The following is an 8,163-nucleotide window of genomic DNA, read 5'->3' on the forward strand; positions in this document are numbered from 1 at the left end:
AAAATTTTTTTTTTTTGCGGTACACGGGCTTCTCACTGTCGTGGCCTCTCCCGTTGCGGAGCACAGGCTCCGGACGCGCAGGCTCAGCGGCCATGGCTCACGGGCGCAGCCGCTCTGCGGCATGTGGGATCTTCCCGGACCGGGGCACGAACCCGCGTCCCCCGCATCGGCAGGCGGACTCTCAACCACTGCGCCACCAGGGAAGCCCTACTCAGCCTTTTTGTTCTTTTCAGGCCTTCAGCTGATTGGATGGGGCCCATGCACATTGGGGAAAGCAATTTGCTTTACTTGGCCCCCCAACTCAAATGCTAATCTTGTCCAAAACACCCTCACAGACACACCCAGAATGATGTTTTACTCAGCGGCTATACCGAGGACTTAAGCCCAGGAGACAGCCTCTCGGATAGCTCTAAGGGACCGTTCCGAAGAGTTAAGGGAAGAGCCAGCATATATAGATGTTTTTGCCAAAAAATCCAGGCAGTTGAACATCAGAAGATTATTCCTAATTAAAGAAAAACCAGACATCTCAAGTTAAAGAATTTAGCACTCTTCTGTGTATGGGAAGATGCAAGAGTCTGGGCTTAATGAAGTTATTCCTTTGACAGGCACCTCCACTATCTTGGGCCAATATCCTGTTTTATTCCATCCTGAATCCTCTGTTTACGGATACGGCAGGTCCACAGCAAATATCAGGGCTCCCCCGGCCCAACTGACACATGAAATCAACCACCAGAGGTGACATCAGAAATGAGGCCTGAGAACAGGGGAGAAAGTCAGGTAGAGCCCGGTTGGCAAGGATGAGCAGAGGCGCTCCAGGTGGAGAAGCAGACATGCAAAGACCCTGGGCACACGTGTTACCGCCTTGAATTCCCATGGTCCCTGAAACTGAAGAACCGGCTGCCAGATGAGGTCTAGTCAAGCTCACGCAGCTCGCGAGGAAGGGAAATGGGATTCAGATGCAAGGTGGTTCAGATCCAGTGTTGTGCGAGCTGCCTCGAGTGGCCTCCCCCTCCAAAGTCACCTAAGACCCGCATTCCCCTAAAAGCACCTGAGCACACGAGAGATGCTCCCTGCTGACAGCACGGGCTTCCTGGTGGAGTTTCTGCGCTCTATTCCTGTCTACCGTCCATCCATTTCCCCGAAAGGGACTGACTTCTCCCCTTGGGACAGCTCTGCCCTCAGTTTCCCCTTAGATCCCACATCAAATGTTGGTTACCTGGCCCACTCTTTGGTTTGTCTTTTTTTAAGAAGATGTTGGGGGTAGGAGTTTTATTTATTTATTTATTTATTTATGTTGTGTTGGGTCCTCATTTCTATGCGAGGGTTTTTTCTAGCTGTGGCAAGCGGGGGCCACTCTTCATCACGGTGCGCGGGCCTCTCACTATCGCGGCCTCTCTTTTTGCAGCACACAGGCTCCAGACGCTCAGGCTCAGTAGTTGTGGCTCACGGGCCTAGTTGCTCTGTGGCATGTGGGATCCTCCCAGACCAGCGCTCGAACCCGTGTCCCCTGCATTAGCAGGCAGATTCTCAACCACTGCACCACCAGGGAAGCCCTGGCCCACTCTTTTAATTGACTTGAAATGCTCTATGGCTTCTGCTTATGAGTACTTCTAGTCCGCCCCGGCTGCCGTAACAAAGCACCACAGGCTGGGGATGCTTAGAACTGAAATCTCTTATCTCACAGCTCTGGAGGCTGGAAGTTTAAAGTCAAGGTGTTGGCAGTGTTGGTTCCTTCTAAGGGTGATAAGGGCAGGATCTATTCCAGGCATTGGCTTGTAGATGGCCATCTTTTCCCCGTGTCTCCTTATAACATCTTCTCTGCGTGTGTCTGTCTCTGTGTCCCAGTCTCCCCTTTTTATAAGGACACCAGTCATATTGGATTAGGGCCACCCTAATGACAACATTTCAACCTGATGATCTCTGTCAAGACCCTGCCTCCACGTGAGGTCATATTCAGAGTGGGTTAGGATTCCAGCATGTGAACTTTGAGGGAACACAATTCAGCCCATAACAAACACCGTTACCTTTCCGTTTTAGTCCTTCACAGCAATATTTCCAACAGTTTTTCTCCTGGAAAATGGCCCAGAAGACTCCTAATTCGGATTCCATACAGGAATTTGTATGGCTATACTCAATTTCCTGGACCCTTCCCCAGGAAGTGCGTGTCTTTGTGGGAAGTATGTTCAACCTGAAAATATAGCAGCTCTTGGCTCTAGAGAATAGAATAAGTAGCCACTGAGATCTGGAGGTTCTAGAATGTATAGTCACATTTGTGGGGGCCAGAAATCTGGACCTGATCATTCAGAGAGCTGCAGGAGACAGGAGGGAGGGCCCCATGATCCCACACAGCACTGTTTTCTTCACAGAGCTCAGACTTGGAGCCAACCTCTCTGATTCTCCGGTTCTCTTTAACCATTTGGTTTCAAACCTGTGTTGCCTTCATTTTATATCAGTGAGCATTTCTGCTAATATTTTCTTTACTCTAGATTGGCGGTGTTGCAGGGGATGGAGGTGGGGTAAGATCTCGTTTGCCTGTTGTCATTTCTGGCAACAAAGCCCGGTACTGAGTATTTCCTTAGTAACTGAAACAGTCCCACAGCATTTCATCTAAAATACGTATCTGTGTGACTTCTAGGATGCAGTGTTCCAGAGAAGGCATTAGCAGGCAGTTCTCGTGGTTCATCCTCTGGTCACCTTGTTGTTCTTAGGTTGTGTTCAATCATGATGAAGCCCATTCACGCACTTTGTTTCATTTTAGCCTCACAACATTTTTTTAAAATTTTTATTTGATATCGGAGTATAGTTGATTAACAATGTTGTGTACGTTTCAGGTGTACAGCAAAGTGATTCAGTTATACATATACGTGTATCTATTCTTTTTCAAATCCTTTTCCCATTTATGTTATTATAGAATAACGAGCAGAGTTCCCTGTACTATACAGTAGGTCCTTGTTGGTTATCCATTTTAATTATTGCAGTGTGTACATGTCAGTCCCAGACTCCCAATCTGTCCCTCCCCTAGCCTGACAACCTTTGTGGACAAGACGTGTTGCAGGTGCACCTTTACAGAAAGGTGACCTGAGACTGGGAAAGGTTAAGGGATAGCTCAAGGTCACACTATGATTAAGATCCTGACCCCTTGCCATGGCTCTGAGATGCACACGTCTCGTGCCCAGCCAGAAGAGGAGACACTGAGAGCAGATACCAAAAAGGCATTTCCACTCAGTCCTGATTAGGTGTCATGTGTGGGACAGACTGGAAAAGAAGGAAATGGTACCAAGAGTGTTCGTAAGGGAACAATTTGAGAACCTCACTCTAAGTATAACCCAACAATAGTCATGGGACTTTATATTTGCTCCTGTCCTAATGATGGCAGAGTTCTCATCAAAGAACCTCATCCTAACCGGAGAGCAAGGTGGGACATCGCTTTGAGCTGCATTTGACTCTCAGCATATTTGTTTAAATTGTGTCTTTGGGCAATATTTCTCTTGGCTGTTAAATCACCACATATAAAGCCTCTCACATCTGAAAGAAAATTCCAGGGACAAAACGAACATCCCTTCCTACAGGAACATGTCATTCATTCATTCATTCATTCATAGACAGGTGCCGATCGGCTTTCACGCTGGGGCTGGCAATGTCTCCCTCTGGCTGCAGCCGAGCTGCTCTCCAGAATAAAGGAAGAGGGACAGCAATGGCCACAGCCAGTGTGGAAGGTGCCAAGTGCTGACTGAAGCTCTGGGGCTCTTAAACTGTCCGGGGAAGGAGCCTGGATTCTAATTTGCTGTGGGTCTTAAGGCAGAATCACTTAATCTTTCAGGGCCTCTGGTTTTTTGGGGGGTTTTTGTTTTGTTTTGTTTTGTTTCATATGTAAATCAATGGATAAGACCAGCTGTTCTCTGAGACTTCTTCCAGCTCTGTGATTAATTCTGAGTCTCCATTTGCCAAACGGAAAGCCAGTGGTACTTCTATAGTGTTTGTGCTTCTCATAGAATGTTTCTTCCTATTCTATAGGAGGATTTCTGTGTGTGTGCTAGACAGTGCCTACCCTAAGACTATCGCTTGGGAATTGGAGCCAAGAAAGCATCATTGCTTATTTGCTGAGTGGCCTTGGACAAGACTCTTGGCTACTTTCTTTGTTTATATATAAATTTATTTATTTTATTTATTTATTTTTGGCTGCTTTGGGTCTTCGTTGCTGCGTGCGGGCTTTCTCTAGTTGCGGCTAGTAGCGGCTACTCTTCATTGCGGTGTGCTGGCTTCTCATTGTGGTGGCTTCTCTTGTTGTGGAGCACGGGCTCTAAGTGCGTGGGCTTCAGTAGTTATGGCTCACGGGCTCTAGAGCACAGGCTCAGTAGCCGTGGCACACGGGCTTAGTTGCTCCGCGGCCTGTGGGATCTTCCCGGACCAGGGCTCGAACCCGTGTCCCCTGCATTGGCAGGTGGATTCTTAACCACTGCGCCGCCAGAGAAGCCCTCTTGGCTACTTTCAATTCAGCTTCTTCATCTGTAAGTAGGAATATAATATCTGCCCTGCCTATATCCCATGGGTGATTTTGAGTAACAATGTTAACTGAGTGAACAGTTCTTGGTAAAATATAAAAGGGTGTCCTAATGAAGGGATGATTCTGAATCTAATTCACTTGATGGTGGGCTCCTTGTCTTGTTCATCAGTGCCCAGCACAGTGCCTGACCTTTGGAAAGTTCTCAGGAAACATTTGCTCGTTGAGTGCATCAGTGAAAGCATGACCACAGGGCAGAAGCTGAGGACGAGGGATTACACCTACCAATTCATTCCCTAAACACTAACCTCCTTCCTCCTGCCACAGACAGTGTCCAGGAGTTTACATGTTGTAAAGAGAACTTTGAATTATTCTGTGGTTTAGGGCGGAGGAGCTACCTGGAGGGGAGGCAGGGAGGAACATGCCTGCTTGCAGGATTAGTAGGTTCGCTTGTTATTGAGAAGCAAGGGGGATTAATGGAAAGGAGAATTATACCAGCTTCTGTTGGTGCCTGCGACAGAGCTTACCATGACACCTGGCCTATTTCTGATACATTCTTACTTCCAGGACATAGTCCTTGAGGAGTGTTTACAGGGCACTACTACCTGTTGGCCTTGAACTCAGGTTATTGTCTCCCCAGCCCCACAGGACTGAAGGGATGAAGCCTGATTCTCTGTTCAGCTTCTCCGCCCCCTGGTCCTTACCGCAGATGCCCACACAGTTTCCTTTCTTCCTTTTCTCCTGAATCTCAGCCCTGGACCTTGGCAGCCCTGAGCCCCAGCCCCAGTGAAGCTGCTGAAAGCCCTACTCAGCTTCTCAGCGTCTCTGCCCAAACCAATTACTAGTCAACAAACGCCTTGAGAGGAGAAAGAGGCACAGAAGGTCTGGCTTTCTCCAATGAGTCTCCCTTCTCCCTGGGAGTCTGGACCTTGATCGCTCTCCAAAGCTTTCAGAAGGATGCCTTGGCATTCTGTCTAATGATTCTGGTTGCTCTCAGCAGGAGGTTGAGTCTGTACAAATTAATCCATCATAGGCAGACGTGGAAATCCACTGGCATTTTTTCAATGCTCCTCAGGTAACAACAGCCAGGATTGAGAGCCCCTGACCCAGGCTGATATTCTCACTGAACAAAGAGGAGCCTGCAGTCCAAAGAGGGCCAAATGACTTACCCAGCCACCCGATTTGTTAATAGGGGAGATGGGACTCAAACTCAGGTCCTCTGAAGTACAGGCTAGTGTGCCTTCATGGCACCAGGCCAGTCTCCTGAGAGCCTCCCCTTCTGTTTCTGTCTCCCTCTCCCTTTGTAGGCTGGCACGTTGCTTTGGATTATGAGATGGACTGCACCCACCCCCTCCCCGCCCATGCACTCCCTCACCCATGGGTGGGCAGTGTTGGTACCCTGAGGACTCGGTGCTTCTGCTCAGGCCCCCACCCTCTCCCCACTCCCAGTGCAGACCAGGAGCAGACCACCTACTTGTCCCAGACATGCAGTCAGCTGTGGCTCTGCGCTAATGGGCCGGGATGGCCTAATTACAGCCCAGGGCTTCCTGAGTAATTGCGGGCCTTCTTGGGACTCCACAGTGCCCCGTTCCTCTCCCCCATCACGTTTCCTCCTTTGTCTCAAATGTGCCCCCGCTGCTCAGAGAAGCATTTAGCTCCCTGCCCCCCACTTTGCCCTTTAGCCCTTCCGACACCCAGATCTTGTTACAGGCTGGGTGAAGGGCCTCCTGTTGTGGAGAGCCCCTGGTCAGCCTCTGCCTGCATCCCTTCCCCCCATGCTAACCGCTAAGCTTTGCTTGTTGATTTCCTCCCGGGCCAGACCCAGGTCCTGCCAGCTCTCCCCTCTCTGACTGTATGACTCATGGCTGGCTCTGGAGGGACAGGCAGAGGCTCGGCTCACCAGGAGGAAGACAGTCCTTCAGGTGACCCCTTCCCAGCTCTGTGGCGACCCTCCACCTCCTCCGAGTGGCACGAGGGCAGGAGGTCCTGGCAGTGGGAGGGGGTCTAGGGACCAGACCAGGAGCCTCTCAGGCCTGGGTTGGCATCCTGTCTCCACCCTTCCTGCTTGGTGATGGTGGGCAAGTCGCCACTCTCTGCACCGTGACTTCTCATCTGTAAAATGGGGCGATGATCTCAATGTACGGTGCTGGGGACGTACGAGAGACTAGGCAGGCAAACGTTCACTGCTCAGAGAAACGGGATCTTCTATGTGGGAGCAGGGAGCCCTCCCAGTGGCCATGACCCAAGAGAAGGCAGGTCACAGAGAACTTAGGGTGAGCCGGGGCCATCGTGGGCACACCGACACCGAGACAGGGCAGTGAGAGAGGCCAACGCCTGCAACACAGGTCCTGCCCCAGGTGGAGCCACCCCACCGGATGTCCTCCAGGCCACTGACTGGGAGACCTGCGTGGGCTCTCAGAGACGGGGTCAGCAGCGGCAGTGGAGAGGGAGGTGACCCCATTCCTGGCGGGCCTCCTTCCACTTGCACTAGGGGCTGCAGCTCCTGGGGCAGTGAGGAGAACGGTGCGACCCAGGCTTTTGTGCAAACCGACACCCTGGGCCCGTGGGCACCCAGCCTTCCCCAGCCAGCGAAAGGTACCCAAGAGCTTGCCCAGAAAGAGGAGCCCGAGGGGGCTGGAGGGGAGAAGCAAAAGAGAGGCCTTTACTCTCTGCCTTTTCTCCCCGCTGTTGGCGTAGAAACCGTGAGAAATCCTTGCAGCTGCCGTGCCCTTAGGGGCCAGGGAGCAGAGGACGAGCGACGAAGATGGTGGCTCAGGAAGGATAGGGGTCCCACGGAAGGAGGGAGGGGCTCCCGCTGGATCCGTGGGCATCCTTGTCCAGATGAGATTTCTCAGGCTTTTCCTGAGTCCAGGCTGGGCCTGGGGACCATCCATCCAGGGGACAAGAGTGGAAGCCACAGCAGTGGTTATAGAGAAAGAGAGAAGAACCAGGGAGCTGGGGCAAGCCCTGGGAGCCACGTTCTTAGAGCAGGAGGGACAGAGGCAGGAGGAGGGGTCCTTGTGGAGCCACAGGGCCCTGGGGGACGCTCAAGTGCAAGCTCAATGTTATAGATGGTCTGAGCGCAGATGGGCAGCGACTTGCCCAGCGTCACTCCACACCCTCTGATTCCCTTCCACTTGCACAGCCTACGGGGGCCTCTCCACCTCCAAATGGCTCTGCTTTTCCAGCCCCGGCTGGCCCAGGCGCCAAGGGCAGAGCTGGGGTGAGGATAGGCGCAGTGGCTTTGCCGGTTCCCAGCCATGCCTGCTGGGCTGGGGCAGGTGGTCCCTGCCCGGTGTCGCCCTGTGCCCTCGTTGGGCCGTGTTGTTCTGGCTGCTGTGCTGCAGACACAAGGGCAGGTCAAGCTGCTCCCAGACCCCAGCCAGCCCATGACGGCAGGCATCTCAGCCGGTGCTGCCGGCAGGCCACATGAGCCAAGCCCACGCAGGCCACAGCCCCGCTGTGTGTGGGAGGCGGGCATGGGCAGGAGGTGGCAGGGAATGGCTGGAAGGTTTTTATTGGCCCTGGTGGGGCTGAGTTTGTCTGGGCTCCAGTTTAGATCGTCACTGGAGGATGGGGTTCACTGACTCTCTGCTCCACTTATAGACACTCCGGGAGGGAGGTGAGAGGGGGCACCGAGGGGGTGGGAGTGTGGGGGGAGG

General features: G+C 52.2%; 1 protein-coding gene across 1 annotated transcript in view; it reads left to right on the forward strand.

The window, feature by feature from the left end:
- Window positions 1-8,163, forward strand: part of SCARA3 (scavenger receptor class A member 3) — a 38,371-nt gene that overhangs the window by 26,908 nt on the left and 3,300 nt on the right.

The sequence above is a fragment of the Neophocaena asiaeorientalis genome, unplaced genomic scaffold (assembly GCF_003031525.2).
Source record: "Neophocaena asiaeorientalis asiaeorientalis breed wild unplaced genomic scaffold, Neophocaena_asiaeorientalis_V1.1 scaffold523, whole genome shotgun sequence".
NCBI lineage: Eukaryota > Metazoa > Chordata > Mammalia > Artiodactyla > Phocoenidae > Neophocaena > Neophocaena asiaeorientalis.